We start from the raw sequence: 19,195 nt of genomic DNA, 5'->3' as shown, positions 1-19,195 counted from the left end.
TTGAGCCACTCTATTTAATTTCTCATCCCTGGAGTGTCTCTAGTTCAAGAGTACATACATATTTCTTTTATTAGAACTGTGCAAAGGGAAAATTGGTAATAAGGTTGACATTAGAAGACTAGGATTTTCTTTCATTTTGAAAAAAACAATACACCTTCTAACAAGGTTTACTTTAGTCCAAGTTCTTGGAGGAGATTTTTAAACGACTGCCTTTTTACTTTGGAGGAAGAAAAAGGAAGAGGGAAATAAGCTATAATTACAAACCGAGAAGTGCTTGGGAAATGGGTTTAAATATATACGGCCATTTTAAAGCTTCTAAAATAACCCCGAGCCTCAACTAGAGACAGGCAATATCCAACAAATAACACAGACTAATAGAAAAAGCTTAAGATTTACAAATGGTGATAATTAGTCAAATGTACTGTGCTCTTGGGAGAAACATGACCTTGGTGTACTGGTTTCTGAATTAAATCAGAGATCCTAATTGACCAGTGTGAAAAATGTCACTTAGTAATGTGGGATATTATTTAGAAATAAAACAGTAATAAGGCTTTCTTAGCAGAAGTATTTAGGGAAATCTACAATGATCAGAAAGTACCCTGCTCATTTCCACAGTAGGAAGCATTTCCTGGCCATCTAATGGGCTCCTGGCATTGTCTTAGATTCAGGGAATATGGTAGCGACCAAAACAAATTCTATGTTCTCAAAAAGCTGTCATTCCAGGTGTGGTGAAGGCAGATGATAAACAAACCTGCTGTCTGTTCTGTACAGAGCCCAGGACTCATTATTAGCCTTGAATTTGGATATTTCTTAAAAGATAAATATTTGTGAGGTTTTTCTGAAATTGAAAACTTTAGCTTATGAGTATCCCTATGGCCAAAATGAAGTGGAGCCCTCATACTAATTTCAATGATGTAATGTTTATGGTAGCCATTTGCTTTGGAGTTCATATAGTACTTCATTGTGGTATTGTGGGAAGGATAGAAGGTTATTTTCTGACACAATGCGGGCTACCCGGTCCTTCAAAGAAAATTAAAAACAAGAGTCTGAGGGAGAGAAAGATTGAGGAGCGTGGAATAGGTACGGAAAATCCTATTAAGAAAACTTTATTTCTATGATCATACTTAAAGACTTATTTTAATATTGAAGCAATGTCCAACTAAATTGCTAAGAGTTCTATGTTAGAAAGGAATCATAGTTGAAGATTCAGGTCCCGTTTGAGCCAGTTAGCTCAGACCTGTTCCATCTTCTTATCAGTCATCATACAAATGCAAGTGACAAATCAAAAGCAGGTGCACATTTTTCTCATGACTGGAAAAGAGAATGGATCAAACACATCCTCTTTCTGTATGATCACTGATGCATAAGAATAATGGGTAGACTGATGATCTGAGATTTAGCTGGTGAATTAAGACCATGAATTCTCCCAGGCTTGTGGAACAAAGAGCATATCAAATGGGATTTCTTTGTGGATACTGATGGCAGTGGTAAAGCGAAAGAGGATTATTTAAATACTTGTTTAAATATTCAAAGCTATACGAGCTGGTTTGTAAGTGAACTAGTATTTTCTTTCCCTTGAGTGACCTTGAGATAAGCCTACATTTATTAAAGTCTCATTTTATCCACCTTTGTACTCTTCTTTCAACACCTCCAGGCTTCTAAACACATACTTTGTCAAAGCTATAATCAATGTATCTGTTCTGGGGCCACTCTCAACATGATTTAAAGTTAAGTAGCCTCAGACCCGGCTTGTATTTAGTGTGATGATCTTTTATAATTCCATGGTAGGTAGAAAATTCTCATCAAATTTACTATTCATCATATACACACATGTAGCACCATTCATGAGATTTTGAGGATGTTTTAAGGCACAAACTTGACTTTTAGTCACTTAGAAATTGGTCCAGAACACTGCTGGCACTCTGCTAAAGTGCTTAACCAGCTATTATTCCTCCCTCTACTACAAAACATTTGTGTTGCCAACAGCCCGTTCTTTCCTTTCTGGTGTCTTTCACCATGCTCCTTTTAAAAATAGCATTAAAAAAGACGGTGGCAGTAATGTACAGATGGGTAAAGGCCACTTTTTAGAATCTAGAAAAAAATATGAGCTGTCTAGACAAAGGGAAATATGCATACACAAATGCTTTTATATACATTTTTAGAAATTAATGGATTCAAGGAACCCATCCATAGAGTTCTAATCACAAGGTTTTGATGTTCAAACTGTCTGATCACAAACATCCAAGTAAATCTTACCTGTGCCTACAGCTTCCTAAATATTATAGTATTTTAAAATATAATAAAACATTCCTGATTTTCTTCTTCTAATTTTTTGCTTTGACTAGTCAGAGGTTTTGAAAAACATGTTTGTTCATTAGATTGTTCACATTAGTGGTAGTTTCTGCGTGTTCGCCTTCATTTCTTTCGATATTTACTTAAAAGGAATTATTTTAATGTACCCCATACCTCATAGAACCATATATTACTTTAAGAATGATCCAGATATCCTTTGTAATATTGACATTTTGTTTATGGGTGGTAGATTTTCTTCAAGTTTATTATTGTTGACGTTAAGGCACATAGATGCTTTGATTTCTATCCCAGATCTTTGTATGACTACTGGCAGGTACAAGGTTCTTGAGATATGTGTTGAATGGGTAATGAGCTTGTAGTTTGCAGAAAGCTTAATTTTAAAAGTCAGTTAGTCATCCCTATTTTTGCATTTTCACCCATTTCTTTTTCTCAAAAACATATGCTAAGATTTTAAATTAATCCTAGCTAAGGATTAAATAATATGTACATATAGTCATTTGCTAAAAGAGTGAAATAATTTTTCTTAGTGTTTAGAGATGAGTATAGCAAGTGAGTCAAAATGTATTAATATACACACACTAGCAGGCCAGAAAGTTTAGTTGTAGAAGCCATTTCTCTTTCTTGGCAGTCATTGAAGATATTGAAGGACTATGCAAATATGCACAGTGGTTGTCCTGAATCAGGATCTCTTGAGTAAGGTTTAAAAGTCAGTTTTAAATACCTTTCAGTATTCTGTGTGATTATTATGCATATTATTATGGTAAGAATGCTAAAGTAGTAGTAATATTTGGGGTAGAAGAAGCAGAACATTCTTAAATATCCCACTTAATACCTCTGTGCTATCATGATGCTTAACTTTATTTTAGATTGAGTTCATCTCAACATCTGCTCTTTGGTTATAAAGAATCACATTGTTTTTAGCTGTATGTGGTGACCTACATCTCTAATTCCAGCACTCTGCAAGAGAATCGCTTCAAGGTTGAGGCCAGTCTAGTCTGCATAGTAAACTCCACGCTTTCTGGAACTACATAATGAGAATACGCTCCAATACCCACACTTCTTGCCAAATAATATCATTGGTTTTGCCTCTGTCTTGGAATAAGTGTTAAATATTAAAAAAAATATTATTACATCTATATTGAAAAGGGCTCAATGATAAAGGATACTTTATTTAAAATAAAGATGAGTCTAGATTAATATTAGTCATTTTTCTTTAATAAAAGGTCATTTAGATGCTGGGTAGTGGTGGTGCACGCCTTTAATCCCAGCTCTAGGGAGGCAGAAGCAGGTGGATCTCTGTGAGTTCAAGGCCAGCCTGTTCTACAAGAGCTAGTTCCAGGACAGTCTCCAAAGCTACCGAGAAATCGTGTCTTGAAAAACCAAAAAACAAAACAAAACAAAAAAGAGTCATGTAGTATAACTTTTATTTTGCTAGATACATTCTGTATGTTGCAACTGTTTAACTTCTATTATAGCATAGAAACAGTCATTAACAATTCTATATGTAATATGTTAATTGTGTACTGAATATCCCAGACAAAAATTATGTTTGACTTATTAGGACTTAATTATTGTAGAGAGTTAGATGTATTTTAGCAAAGCTCCTAGATAAGGAGACTTAAACCTCCTTCTATCATAAAGTTGATTTAAATTTGTGGATAAGACAACAGAAATGTTCCCAGGAATGCCAGGAGTATTGACATGTTTTGCCTGTACTTCACAAATAGTTGAATAGGTTTTCACTGATGACGTTACTTCATTGAGAAACACATTTTATCAGTTTTGTAAAAAAGAAAAAAAACCGACAGAACACAACCATCATATATAAGACTGGGGCCCAAAAATATATATGGATTATGTTTCTAGTAAAGAAGGTTAAAAAATAATCCTTTTAACTCTCTCCTCCTCCAACTCCTGCTGTGTCCTCCCACATCTTTTCTGATTCATGAACTTTTCCTTTTTAAATGTATATATATATTAAATACATATACACACATATACACATGTTATATATACATACACATATATAAGTATGGAGAGACATAGAAACACATATGCAAACATACAGGTTCACAACTTGCTGAGCCCACTTAGTGTTGAACGGTGTGTGTGTGTGTGTGTGTGTGTGTGTGTGTGTGTGTATGTGTGTGTGAGTAATAAGGGCTGATAGGAATTAGATAGACTATGTAGGGTCTTGTCCCAGGGCAAAACTGATGCTCCCTCTCTCTGTAGCCACTAATTGCCTGTAGCTCTTCATCTCGGGGTGGAGTCTTCTCATTCACATAATTGTTTATACAAATATTAATACATAATAAATTAATGGATTTTGGAAGCCCCATGGCATTCTTATATTTCCAACTTTTAGTAACTTTGTCTTTACTGATTCTTTTATTTCATCTTATTTTATATGTATTAATGTTTTGCAATGGGTGTGAGGTCCCCTGAAACTAGAGTTACTGACAATTGTAAGCTGCCATGTTGGTGCTGAGAATTGAGCCTAGGTCCTCTGGAAGATACTTAAGGAATACCTAAAGGCTTGAGTTTACTGGTTTTATCTAAATTATACGAAAATAGTCAGTTTCCTTCAGTAGCAACATCAATGGTGGTTTGTTGCTATTGCATTTTTGTCAGTTTGATTATTTGTTTTACCCAAATCTGCCAACTGCTAAAGCCAAATCTGTCTCTGGAAGTATACATACTGTACCAGGCATTTAAAGACAGATTAATTGGCTAAAAATATTTTATGTTTTTAATTGATAACCTTTCCCCCTCTAGCTTCATCTTCCCTCCTCTAGACCTTCCCAGCTACCTTCCCTCAAATATCCCCATGCCTTCAACCATCTGATAGCCTCTTTATTCTTTATTTTACATACACATATATGTGTATGCACACATACATATATATGTGATATACATACACACACACACACACACACACACACACACACACATATATATATATATATATATATATATATAACTTCTAGGTCCATTTTATTGTGTTTTCAGGGATGATTACACTGAAAAATAAATAAGGGTGCTCATCCCTGAAAGAGGCTAATTCTTCTATCAGTCATTAGTTGCCTATAGTTCTTTTTCTAGGAGTATAACCCTATGAAATTTTCCCTTTTCTCATTAATATATCCATTCGTATTGCCATTGTTCTGGTCTTGTTTGTGCAGCCATTCCTAGGAGAGACTATTTCACAGCAGACTTTTCAGTACTCTGGATCATATTATCTATCATTCCACATCCCCTTTGACCATGTTCCCTGAGCCAAGGATGCAGCAGCTATGAAATATATGTATCAATAGATATGTGTCATGGTCTATTGACCTTTGCATTGTGTTAAGTTGTGGTTTTCTGTAATGCTCTCCATTTCTTTGATTAGACATTGAGAGATGGCAGTTACACTATCTGTGGGTTTAAGGATTAGATTTAGAATCAACAATGCTGGTCTAGCAAAGTGTCAGAAGTTGATACTTTTCTCAGGTCAATGACCTCACTATCCTCAGGAAGCCAAATAGGTTTTCAGTACCAGGCCTGATTTCTCTCCTGTTGAGTGGGCCTGATGTCCAATTAGATAACTGTTGGTTGCTACTAACATGTGAGTGTCAGTGACTTTATGTATATCTTGTTATGCTTGTGATTGTTGTGATGCATAGGTGTTGCCAGCAAGGTAAAATTGTCTAATTGCTTCCCTCCCTTGACCGCTTGCCCAGTGTTTTCTGGAACCGTGGAAGCTAGACCACAGGAAAGAGGCTTTTAGAGCAGATCTAGATAGACTCACAGTCCGGTGTCTTAAGTGTGAGTTGTATTCAACAATAGGGGCCAACTCTAAATCCTGAGAGGCAACCATCCAGGTCTATATTGGTAATCTATATAGTTTTGAGAGTCACTTGCACTATCCCAACTAACCATTTGAAAGAATTTTTGTCCCTGGTACTGGAGATTTTGTTAGTCTATGGTTTTTGTGGGAAGCACTGACAGCCCATGGGTCTTAGCTTCCGTTTATATACATATACACGTATGTGTATTGTGTATAATTGTACATGATGTATTCACACACAATAAAATAGATTTAAATATATAATTTTATGTATTATTTAACATAATGTATAAATTTAAAGCTTTAATAGTATATAATTTATAATGTGTATAATGTATTTATTATATTATGTATTATGCTGTGCCCATTGATTTATACATATTATATATAGTTTTAGGCAAATATAGAATATGATTCCTTAATGTTTTATCAAACAACTTCAGTGTTATTTGTCTCTTACTTCCCTTCTCCTTTTGCATTTACCTTCCTTTCTCCACCCAGGTGGAGCCCACTTCTGATGATTTCATTTCCCACTCCAAATCACCTGTATCCTGCTATTTCTTTCCCAAATCTCCCTCCCACCTCTGGTTATATTTTCCTAGTTTCTATGCTTACTCTATGCTGTACACTCAAATGTGAGGGTTTGCAGCTCAGTTACCTCACTCAATATATTTTCTAGGCCCATCCATTTTTCTGCAAAATTCATGACTTCATTTTCTTTACAAAAAAAACCTATTCAATAAATGCTTTAAAATGGGTTCATATGAAAATATGGAACATATTTTATGCATTTTGACCAGTTGTAGCTTTCTGCAATGGTATCTATCTGCTGTGAAAAGGGGTTTCTTTGATGAAGGTTGAGAGCTACACTTATCTGTGTGTATAAAAATACAAATCTATAATGCAGTCAGAAATTATAGTGGTTTAGGAAAGTTTCCATAATAGGATCTCCTCTAGAATCTACTACCCCAGAATCTATGGGACTTGGGTAGGTTTAAAGTACAAGGTGTGAATTCTCTCCTACCAAGCAGGCCTTAAGTCCAACTAGACAACTCTTTATTGCCTCCAATATAGAAGTGTTACTGTTGCACCCGAAGAGACATGTTGTCGTGCTGGTCACTGTTGTCATTCTTCGGTTTTACAGCTGGGTAAAACTAGTGATCGCTCTTCTCTCTTGACACCTTGGATATAGCAGCTTTGGATACTATGAGAGCTATCCCGTAGGAAGGAGGCGTCCAGGTTACTTATAGGTTGATTCCTCCAAGTCCTATGTGGAAATTGTGTGTTGTTTTCAGTAATAGGAACTTCCCTTAAGTTTGGAGAGACAACCAAAGGCAACGTCATAGCTTGTATTCTGGAAGATCTCTTGAACTCTAGTCCAATCTTCAGAGATGAACACCATTGATGAGTTATCTAATCACTAGTTGTAATTCCTAAACACTTTTCCATATAAGCAACAATGTAACATTAAATGGATTCTGCAAGATATATTTATCTATGAATATATAAATGTTATATAACAACAACTGAAGAAGAAGTCATAAATTCAAGGAGATATATGGGGAGGAGTTGCAGGGGCAGAGGCAGGAGTGGAAATTATATTAATACAGTACACATATATAAAATTACTTAAAAAGTTAAGTTAAAAACATGGGACACTTAAAATTTTCACTTTAAAGAACAAACATGCAACCAAAGAAACTATACCTCAAAAGCCATTGACTTTAGTTTAGAAGGCAGTTTGATACTATGTCCATTTTGAAAAATAATAGAAGTGTGCTCAAACTCATGATTCTCAATTGAATGAGTTTGTTTAACGTGTCCCAGAATTTAAATGGACTAATAATATTCATATTTTGCTAAGAATTAAAGGCAGTGTTATGAAATAACTCCTATGGGATTCAATTTCTCTTTCTGATTATGAAATAAAGAATGAAATTTGGCTTGGTTACTACGAAACCTATGAAATCCCGAGTTTTCCCAACTATAAGTACTTGTTTCTGCAGGTCCCTAGTAATAATTTTTCACTAAAAAGACTTTGTAGCTTCTAAAACAGTCTTTAAACTAGCTGTTCTGGTATATTTGGTTGGGAGACAGGGCACTTCCTTTAAATGTGGCAGGGAGGCAGGAAAATGACAGTAGTTTGAAATCACCTGATGTACAGGTGGCACTTGGTCAAATACCAAAGGTTTCTCAGAAAGTTTTCCGGGTTCATTGTCAGATCATACGACAGTACCAAGAAGACAGTGAAATGTCATATTAGCATACTTGTTTTGCAAATGTCAGCCTTAACAATGCTCAGGTGACAAAGTTGGTGGTCTACCATTTATTTATTTATTTTAATCAAAGGAAAATCACAGCTGGAAATTCAACCAGTATATTGTCAAATGCCATTAGCATTTCAAAGCTTTATTCAAAATGGTGGATAGGTATTTCTCTGCTCAAAAAGGTTCAAATAAGATAATTTCCAGCATTTATACTAGGTAAGGGTTCTTATAATAATAACAATGATCAACTAAAATTCAGGGTTCTTTTAAAACACACGTTTCCAGGGAGAAGAGAAAAGCACAAATTTAGCCGTTCTAACGTGGTATTTTTACATACTGCCCAGCCTTCAGATAACCAGCTGCAATAGGAAGGTGGCCAAAAAAAGGACAATGTGCCTGGCTGGCTTCCCACCATACTTCCTTTCCAAAACCAGTGACTTCCCTTTAAAAAGTTATTCTTAATGAAAACCTGGAGAAGATTCATATATATATATATATATATATATGTATGTATATATGTGTGTGTGTGTGTGTGTGTGTGTGTGTATATACAGCTCTAAGAATATAAACCAAGAAAGAGGTCATATCTTTCCCTTTGTATTCCATATGTTGTGATTAAGACAGCAGAGAGAAGACTTGCGGGGCAAAGTCACGAAGAGAAGAGCAATTTATACAACTTACTACATTTTTGGAAATGGACCTTAATTGAAGTCAGTATGGAAAAGTAAAGACCAGAAAGTGCACTTCCAAACATAGGAAGCTGGAATCATCTAAAAGCATGATGTACAATACAGTCACATAGTTGAAATCTGTTCAATAAAAATATTCCATGAAGTTATTCTGCTCATTGTTGTATACTCGAATTACCCATTAGAATCTGTACAACTGTTTCTTTTCTTTTGTCGCATCCACACTTTCATAAGTTTGAAGATTTCTGTAATAATCTAAATACCTTCCAAAATATTGACGTTGGAAGTAGATTTCAGTTTTGCACAGAAAAGGTATGGAAATATGTGTTAATAAAACCTCTCATCAAATATTCTGTTTTTTTCCACTGACTTCAGTAATTTGAGGAAGATCTATAACATTTTCAGATCTCTTTAACAAACTGTGGTTAATAACATCCTAGCCCTCCCCCACGTTCCTAACTTTTGCCAAATAACAAGTTGTAAACCAAGATTTCACTGCACATGCAATTTAAGGAAATTCAATTCTTTTTCTATAGACTAAGAACAACCTTTACATAAAATGCCATTTCAATCTATTTGATCATATATTTTGATTTAGGTATAATTGCATTTCTAGTATATTATATATGAATTTGTTCTAGGACAAGATAATTATATAAGCCTGGCAAGATGGATAAAGGACATGTTGCTAAACTTCACTACCTGAATTCAATACCTATGATCCCTATGGCAGAGGACAGAGTCCACTCTTAGAAGCTGTCTTCTGACCTACACACACATGCCTTAGCATGTGCACATCCTTACATTCATGTACACACACACACACACACACACACACACTCAGAGTGACAGATACACACATATAATGAACACTTTTAAAGATAATTACGTTGTAATTTTTCTCTTTGTTTTGGCTGCTAGAATAACTTCGACTAGGTAGTTTATATACAACAAATTTATTGCTCTTTGTTCTGGCTGGGAAATCCACGATGAAGAGGGCCAACAGATTTAGTATTTGGAAATGGCCTGTTCCTCATAGGTGATGATTTCTATGTGTCTTTACCTCTGTGTAAGGAATAAACAAGCTATCTTAGGCCTCTTTTATAAGATGCAAATTCAATTCATGTGCACTTGCCCTTGTGATGTAATCATGTCCCAAAGGCTCCAATCTCTTGATAATCTTACCTTGGGGATTAGGATTCAGCATAGGAATTTTGGAGGCAATACTTGCATTAAGAATATAGTGTCACTGGGTTGTGGCAGCAATGCCTTTAATTCCAGTACTCAGGAGGCAGATGCAGCCAATCTCCATGAGTTTGAGGCCAGCCTGATCTATAAGTGCTAGTTCCAGGACAGCTAGAACTGTTACATAGAGAAATCCTGTCTCAGAAAAACAAATATATATAGATATAGAGATAGATAGATAGATAGATAGATAGATAGATAGATAGATAGATAGATAGATTAAAAATACAGTGTCATTGAGGAAAGACCTGCAGATGTTTTATTTAAATAGGAGCTCCTGCCTTTCTGTTTTTGTAAGACATTGTTAAATGCCTGTAAACTTACCTTACTAACAGTACCCTAAGTTTTATTTCTATTTTCAGATTGACTTAGCCGTGATGATTGTTTATGCTTCACTTTGCTTTCTGTAATCAGAAATATTTACTTATGATTCCACAATAATCTATAGTTCAATTATCCATGCTAGTAAATTATATGGATAACTCATTAGGTAAACTCAATTCAACCTCTTTGTTTAAAAATGAAATTGGCCAGCTATTTGAATAAAATTTCTGGTTAGTTAAATTAAAGATGTATAATAAGTAGTTTCATGTAACCACAGACATTGGAGGCTTCTATCACTTTCTAATGCTATTGCATCAGTATATTATACATAGTCATTTATTCAACAAATATTTATAGTACTTATCTAGTGTGTGTTCAACCTTATACTTAGTTCTAGAGATACAGTGAGAAATTAGACAATATATTTTCTCATTATTTTCCTACACGAAATTATTAAATTGTAATTGCTTAGTTTTCCTTACTATGGTATGAACATTCTGATTTTAATGACTGAGAAGGGATCAACTACTTCAGTTGTTCAGTACTATCTACTTATAGGGACTGTATCTCTAGGACCCAGAGACACCTTCTGAACAATAAAAGTCATAGCTGGTAACGGTAGGTTTCCACACTTTGAACGGAAAAGTACCCATATTTTTCCGTGATGTGTGATAACTCCTAAAATCTGCCTCCTTCTTTTCTTCATGATGGAGCAAGTGCATGTCCTAGCCAAGTAAGGATTTTCTTAAATATGCCCTATATTTGAATTTAACCCCACCCAGTCTTATCTCTGCTGTAGCATGAATAATAAAAACCTCAGAGATAGATATTGGGGTTCAACCTGAAAAATCAGAAAAGCAAAGCAACCAGCTACTGGCTCTTACCTCTATCTCAGACCAAAAATGGGTGAGATCCTGTAACCATTAATCCTGAAGACTCCACACTCCACTGAGTTCCTGCCTTTTCCCCTTTGAAGTCCTCTATCCACCCAGCCATATGTCTCCTGTCTCCACCTCCCTAGAGCTCAGATTTGAGGCACGTGATCCCAAGTGCTGGGATCATCTTTGTGTGAGTTCTGTTTCTCTTTTAGAAAGATTCAATCTTGTGTAGCCCAGGGTGGCCTTGAAATCACAAGGATCTGTCTGCCTCCTGGGATTAAAGGTGTGTGCCACCACTCCTTGGCTTGTATGGCTGATTAGTATGGCTGCTTTACCCTCTGATCTTCAAGCAAGCTTTATTTACTAAAACACAAATAATATACCACTATACTCTGCAATAAAATTATTGATTCTAAGGTTAAATCTTTGGTACATTACTAACAAAAACTGCTGTTTCACAAAACAGCAAAACAGTTCAATATCCTCACTTGTTTCCCTAAGTGGGGTGATGGTTCCCTGATAGAGTGACCAACATATGGCAAACAAAGAGAGGTGCATTACTTTGGGAAAACTGTACTAAAGTTTGAACTACAAACAAGAAACCCCCACTTGCCACACTGTCAATTACCTATACCATGTTCTTAGTAACATTAAATACCCTCATGTAGTAAGCATTGTGGTTTACTATATTTAATACATGCTATAATTACTTCTCTCAGCACTGTGCTTAGATGTTGAATTCAAGGACAATTTGAGGAATAAGGCAATGAGGCCTGGCAGCAGGAACACGAGGCAGCTGGTCACATGGTTTGTAGCCAGGAAGCAGATAGAGATGAGAGAGGATACGCTCCACCCACTTTGTAGTCTCCCATCCCCAGAATGGTACGTCAGTCCATTGAATGATGCCACCGACATTCAGGGTGTGTCTTTATTTTTCCATTAAGCTTCTCTAGAAATACATTCAAATATATGCCCCAAGGTGTGTCTACTGGGTGTGTCTAATGGTTAAAAATCCAGTCTATTGACAATAAAAATTAACCATCACAATAGGCTATGCTGTTACTTGGCAAAATATGTTAGCATGAAGAATTTCCACCTACTCTTTTAAAAATTTGCTCCTACTAGTTTAACTGCTGTAATTAATGACTAGTTAGAGCACCATTAAGTGATTTCTTGTGTTTGAAAAATTGTTCTGTTAAGTCAAATGTTAGTGTTCTTTGGTTACCCTTTTCTCCAAAAAATGAAAAAAGAACATGAAAATTAGTTTGTTGTTTATCTAATTATTTTTAAAAAAGAATTTTTCCCAAGGCTATAGGTCATAAGCCCTGGGGGAAAACAGAATACTATTATTCTGTTAAATAGATAAAGTAATAAAACAATCATTAACGTACTGCTGTAGCCATAGTTCAGAATATCTCTCAACCCTCATCAGAGAATCTTCTTGCACAGATGGAAATTAACTCAGAGACACCCAACTGACCAAGGTGCAGAGAATAAGAGACTGTGGAATGCTCACCTTTAAATTGAACATATTGAACCCTCCCTGAAAGGCTCTGGGATCTTTTCAGAAGAAGGGGTGAAAAAACTGTAAGAGTCAGAGGTAGTCTATAGCATTAAGCAAAGTATTTTGTAGGCACAACAGGGAAGTGGCACATGCCAATTCATGGTGATTATGAAAGCATGGGCAGGACCTGTGCAAGCTAAAGCCAGATAAAATCCTGTCATAGAGCGAGAAGGTAGACATGAATTCATATCAATATCTGGAAAACTATTGTCATTTGATAACTTCTGAGAGAGGGGAGAATCAGTTTTATTTAATGATGTGATCCACGATAGACTGACCACATCCCAAGGCAAGCCCTACTTCTAATACAAAGTAAGTTTGATGGGGAAAGGAAAAAAAATCTCAATATTGGGCTGCAAAGGATAAAAGGGTAGAGAAGCTGGTTATAGCATGAGTCAAGATGGAAGTGAATATGTTCAAAATATATTACATGAAAATCTAAAGCAATTTTTGAAAATATTGTTTTATGTGAGTTCGAAGCCAGCCTGTTCTACAAGAGCAAATTGCAGGACATGCTCCAAAATAAGGGAAAAAAATATTGTTTTAAAACTTGAAAATTTCAAAAGTTAATCAGTATGCCCTCCGAGCATTGCATTATGCTTTTGCAGGCTGTAAAATAATTGTTGGCTAAGTATTTTTAATATTATTAATACAGGACACTAAAGTTAGAAGAACTGTAAGGTCCTTGAAAATGTCTTAAATCATGGCTTTAATCTCTAGTAACTTCACAGTGATGGGCACGTAAGTGCGCAGAAATTATTTGGTGATTTTAAAACATTAAAATAATCATCTTGATAATTAGTTCCTGTTTTACCATAGAGATGTCATAGAAGATTTGAGACCCATCTGCCTTTCATGGTCTGTGCATGCAGTCCTAGTCTCCTAATGACAGACGGCTGCAGGAAAGGTTGAGGTTTTTAATTGCGAGACATTGCTCTGTTTTTCTAGGATAATAGGCAAAGGCTCAGCATACCCAATGTATAAGCTTGCAACTGATTTCACATCCTTAGCATCCTTTTAGAATTGCTTACCATGGTGTGACTGGGTCAGTGAAAAGTTTCACAGAAAACGTAGAAGGTGGCCTCCTGGGCTTTAAGAACACCAGCACAAGGCATGTCAAATTGTAGAAGTAGGACTAATGTGAGAACCTGGGAGGCTAGTGTTTTATGACTACATTTGCCGGCAATTGTGTTCAAATGTTAACAAGGTGACTATTCCTGGCAACTGAATATGCTTCCAGATTACACCTCTCTTCCTGACTTTAGAGAAAGGGATATTTTCCTGTACCAAACTTCTACAGTAAGGCCCAGTTAGATTTTTCTCTGTGTTAATCTTGCTTCCTTTGACCTTTCCTGCCTGTTTCTCTTCGACCTTCTTTCCTGGACAGTTGCAAATGGGCATTGTAAGAATCCTTTGTATTGCGTAATCATTTACAAGTGTAATCCGTATTTCCTGGCACACTCTGTTCTGTGGAGTGCACCCTTGCTGTGAAATAAACAAGCACTTGAATGACTAGAATGCCTCACATCGGTGAAGAGTTGTGCTCAACTATGTTATTTGTTTACAAGCCCTAAGTGACTTGAAAGGGATTTTTATCATAGTTTCCTCACAGTGTTTGTATTTGTGCTCTTTGTCATCAGAAAATTCCAGCATTATCTCAACATTTTAGTTAACGTCTTGTTGAAACAACAAGTTTCTTCATTTCACTCTTACTCCTCTTTATTGCATCCTGATTTGTGTATCTGTGTGTGTGTGTGAGAGAGAGACTTAGATGGAAGACAGGACTGGGCGTGGTGGTGCACACCTGTAATCCCAGAACCTCTGTGAGTTCGAGGCCAGCCTGGTCTACAGAGTGAGTTTCAGGATAGCCAGGACTGCCACACAGAAAAACCATGTCTCAAAAATAATAAAAGAAATATAGAAAAAGAAAGAAAGGATGAAGAAGAAGGAAAGAAAAAAAAGGAGGTAGGGAAAGAAGGAAGGGAGAGAGAGGGAGGGAAAGAGGGACGGAGGGAGGGGGGAGGGACGGAGGAAGTGGGGGGGAGGAGGAAGCATACTCATAGAAGGGAGGATGTAGTACATTGTGTTGACTTGGATTATTCTTTTACCACCCAGGGTAGAATGGCTCCAGTATGCTAAGGTGGTGAGATAAAAACAAAGGAAACAAAAGCAATGACTTCTAAACTTTGCAAGTTTATAGTCCAATTAGAGCGATCACATTTCATATAAGTGAGTGTAGCAGAAAGTGCTAGTGAAACTATCAGTAGTTTTACCTTTCTGTCAGTTCCCTACTGCTGTTGATGGCAGCAATATGCCTTCTCATATGTGCTTACAGATGAGGCAGCTCTGTGGCATATTTGCTGAGACTAGGCTCTTTTTCTTCCTAATCCCCTTCCTTCTTGACTAGAATGCAGGCATTAAACTGGATGCAGAAGAGCCCATCCTGGATTATGAGATGAGAAATACAAAAGTGATAGTCAAATGTCAAGAATGCAGGAAAATGTAGGGGGAAAATCCTGGGTTGTGTCTGACAATGTGAACAGCTGTAGCCTTTGGGTGCCTTCCATGAGGACTTTTCCTTATATTAGAAGGACAAAACCCATTGATTTTTTTAAGCCAAAGTCATTATATTTTCTAGTACTACTCAGGGCCAAATGCAAACTCTGGGGATACAATGCTTCTGAAGAAGCCAACCCGAAATTGCAAATGAGAACTCTAATGTGGTGGTTTGAAGGGAAATGGTTCCAATAAGATCTTGTGTTTTAATTCTATGTCCCCTGTTGGTGAAACTGTTTGGGAAGGAGTAGAAGGCATGGCCGACCTTATTAGAGGAGGTGTGTCACTGGGAGTGGGCTTTGAGCTTTCAAAAGTCCATACCATTCCCAGTTAGTTCTTTCTGCCTGGAGACGTGAGCACTCAGCTACAGCTCCACCACCATGCCAGCCTGCTTGAAGCCACATTCTCCACCACAATGGTCATGTACTCATTCTCTGAAACTGTAAGTTCCAGATAAACTCGTTCTTCTATAAGTTGCTTTGGTAATGCTGTCTTAGCACAGCAAGAGGAAAGTAAATAAGACGCCTAAGGAAAACTTATGGAAGAGTTTTTAAGTATGAAAGACTAGAAGAAGTTTCAATTAATCAATTGCAAATGTTAAAGCAGAGCTGGAATACAAAGTTATGTTCAGGAGAGGAAATATTTCTAGAAAACTAATTATAAAATAATAGTACAAATGAAATGAAACTTGACTGTTAGTTGAATGGAAGCAAAGAATGCAAAGAGTAGTAGGAAAGAGCCCTGGAGAGCACGGAGGACAAACAATAGCTTGGAAATCCTTCAAGATCATTATCTCAAGAGATTGCAGGAAGAGACATAGCTACAATGGAAGCTTCTGCCTTGGGATACACATACCTATATATTCTGATAAGGGACTCTATAATGAGTCCCAGGCAAAGCCTAAATGGAAACCATTCTTTTTCATTAGTCAGTTCTTTGAAAGGCATTCTGTTTCCTTGAAGGGAAGGTGTTAGATGTTACTAATTTAAACCCCATTAGCTTTTCTTTTTATTTTGCAAGATACTCTCCGAGCCACATCTTTCATTTAGACTTTTAGTTGTAGCCTATATATAATTCTATTGAAGTATTTTAAAGCTATGGTGAACATCACTTGAGAAGGTATAAAGAGTTACAGTGTTTTGAAATGGGTTTATAATTATAGGCTATTTAAGGGACTTCAAGTAGAAGTAACTGGCAGTTTCTTAGGAAACAAGGAAGAAGAGAAAGGGAGAAGGAGAAGAAAGGAGGCGAGGGAAAAAGCAATATCTTCCTCATCTTGACTTGTAATTCTTAAGAAATTATCTTACAGTTTTCAAATTTTTCTGGGTGGTGTTGAAGATTGAACCTTGGGCTGTTTGCAGGCTAAGCAAGCACTTTATTATTGAATTACGCCCACAGCCCCAGGATACAATGATTTATGTGCATAAACTGAGACAGGTTACTATGTCTCCAAGAAAGTAAACCTCAGACCTCATTATTTTAAAAGAATATTTAGTTTCAAATGAAGCTTCTCCCCAAATAATATAGAAAATATGCAACTTGAGACAAGCTGATATAGATACTAAAATTTTAGTCCAGTTTCCCCTTAAAGTTGGTGGTTGAAAGTATAGCATTAGGTCCCTATTATTTTGCTTTCATAAAATTGATACATCATAACCACTGGTTATTTTCAATTATGTAGTAGCAAATGAGTCTTAAGAGGGATTAAAAGAAGATCTGTGATAGCTTTGGCGAATTCCTGCAATTGATGGTTTGACATAGCACAGCCTCAAATTGTGTCTAACCTGACAAAAGCTTGTGTAGCCTGTTTGGGAGGAAAGATTCCTTTTGTTTCTATCCTGTTGGAAATATTTGCCATGACTTAATAATGTCTTTAATATGCAAATGGCTATAATTGCATATATTACCCTGTCAAATGCAAGCTCGAATACCCTTCCTTTGTTTCACAACTCAGCACATCACACAAAATTAGAGAAATGACTGCTTTCATCATAGACTTCCTAGGAAGAATCCATTCTCTTTTCTCGGAAGTTTCTTTCAGTTATGTTATTTACCACCAATTCAGAAATGCAGGAATTTAGTTGATCATTGAAGGATTTTGCCATTCATATTTCTCCTTATCCTCTTCTCTATCCTCAGAGTCCTGTATGCACACACTCAATGACATAGACTGCATCTATGAAGGAGACATTGCAGTCAACTACCCCACACGGCTTTTTTTCTAAGTTTTTCTTAATCTTTTGGTACACCCCCCCAAAAAATGCCCAGATGTTTCATTTTCTCCTTATCTATTAAATAAGAAAAATATTTTGTCTCATTTATGTTCTCAGAAACCTCTGTTCACTCACCTGTTTTGGTTTTGTTTTTTGTTTTTGTTTGTTTGTTTGTTTGTTTTTAATAAACGAACAGTTCCTGGGGTGGGAGAGGCATCCTCATCTTTATTCCTTGCTGAAGAACCCTGCCTGGATGCTCTGCATTTTTCCAGGATTAGATTAGGTACCTGTGAGGTCATGATGTGTGTGTGTGTGTGTGTGTGTGTGTGTGTGTGTGTGTGTGTGTGTGTGGTGGTACAGAGGGAAGGAAACTGAAAATAGTCGTCCCTTCAGGGAAAGCTGTTTACAACTGTGATTTTTTCAGAAGATGTTTCTAGTTTGTGGAAATTATCACAAAAATACTTCTATTTAGAATATTAAGCAGTGAGTTTTCTACTGCACTGCCTAAGCACAGATTATCATCAGAGCCTCCCTTGACTGTCTGGAGGTTGGTTAGATGTGTGTTTCTTGTCTGTTCTGTCTTTGTCTTCCTTATTTGCTTTTCTAGTACCCTAGCTGCTCCTCCTCCACCTCTTGGGGTAAGTGGTTACTTACTGATAAACAACACTTCATTGTTACTGATACTTTTATTCTTTGGGTTCTGCTGTCTTTGCTTTATTCACTGTGCCCCCATCCCTTTTCTGTGATAGGTAACTTTTGATACAGGGAGATTCCAGCCTAACACAATTTCCTCTTCCCTTTCACTTTATTGAATCACAGAAATGTCTAATCCTTAGTAGAATACAGATTGTAGGAACATTACCCATGAAGCAAGTGCCAGCTATTAACTTTACTATACTAATGAAATTGTTAGAATTAGCATACTCCTCAGCCAGGCGCAACAAAGTGAAACCTAAAATAAATAATTTTGGTTACCAAAGTGACCAGCAAGGGCCATTAAGGGGAGTTTTCCCACTAAGAGTTTAATCTCTTCATATGGTTGTCCTTATAAAAATTCTTCCCTTTTGTTAACAGTAGCCTTTCCAGCATCTGTCTTTCACATTATTCATCTGTTCTGTAACCAGAGTAGCAATTAGACTCACTTATCTTTGAATATTTCTTCAGAGACTCCTCACTGTATATCCAATAACAATTTGGCACGTTGGCATGGTTAACTGTTCAGGATTTGATCCTAACCCCTGACTGATTCTCTCTCTCACTGACATTCAGTCATCTCATTTTGGTTTTCTTTTTTTGTTGGTTTGTTTGGTAACATTT

The sequence above is a fragment of the Myodes glareolus genome, chromosome X (assembly GCF_982192425.1).
Source record: "Myodes glareolus chromosome X, mMyoGla1.1, whole genome shotgun sequence".
Taxonomy (NCBI): domain Eukaryota; kingdom Metazoa; phylum Chordata; class Mammalia; order Rodentia; family Cricetidae; genus Myodes; species Myodes glareolus.
The sequence above is the reverse complement of the archived record's forward strand: the minus strand, read 5'-3'. Positions refer to the sequence as shown.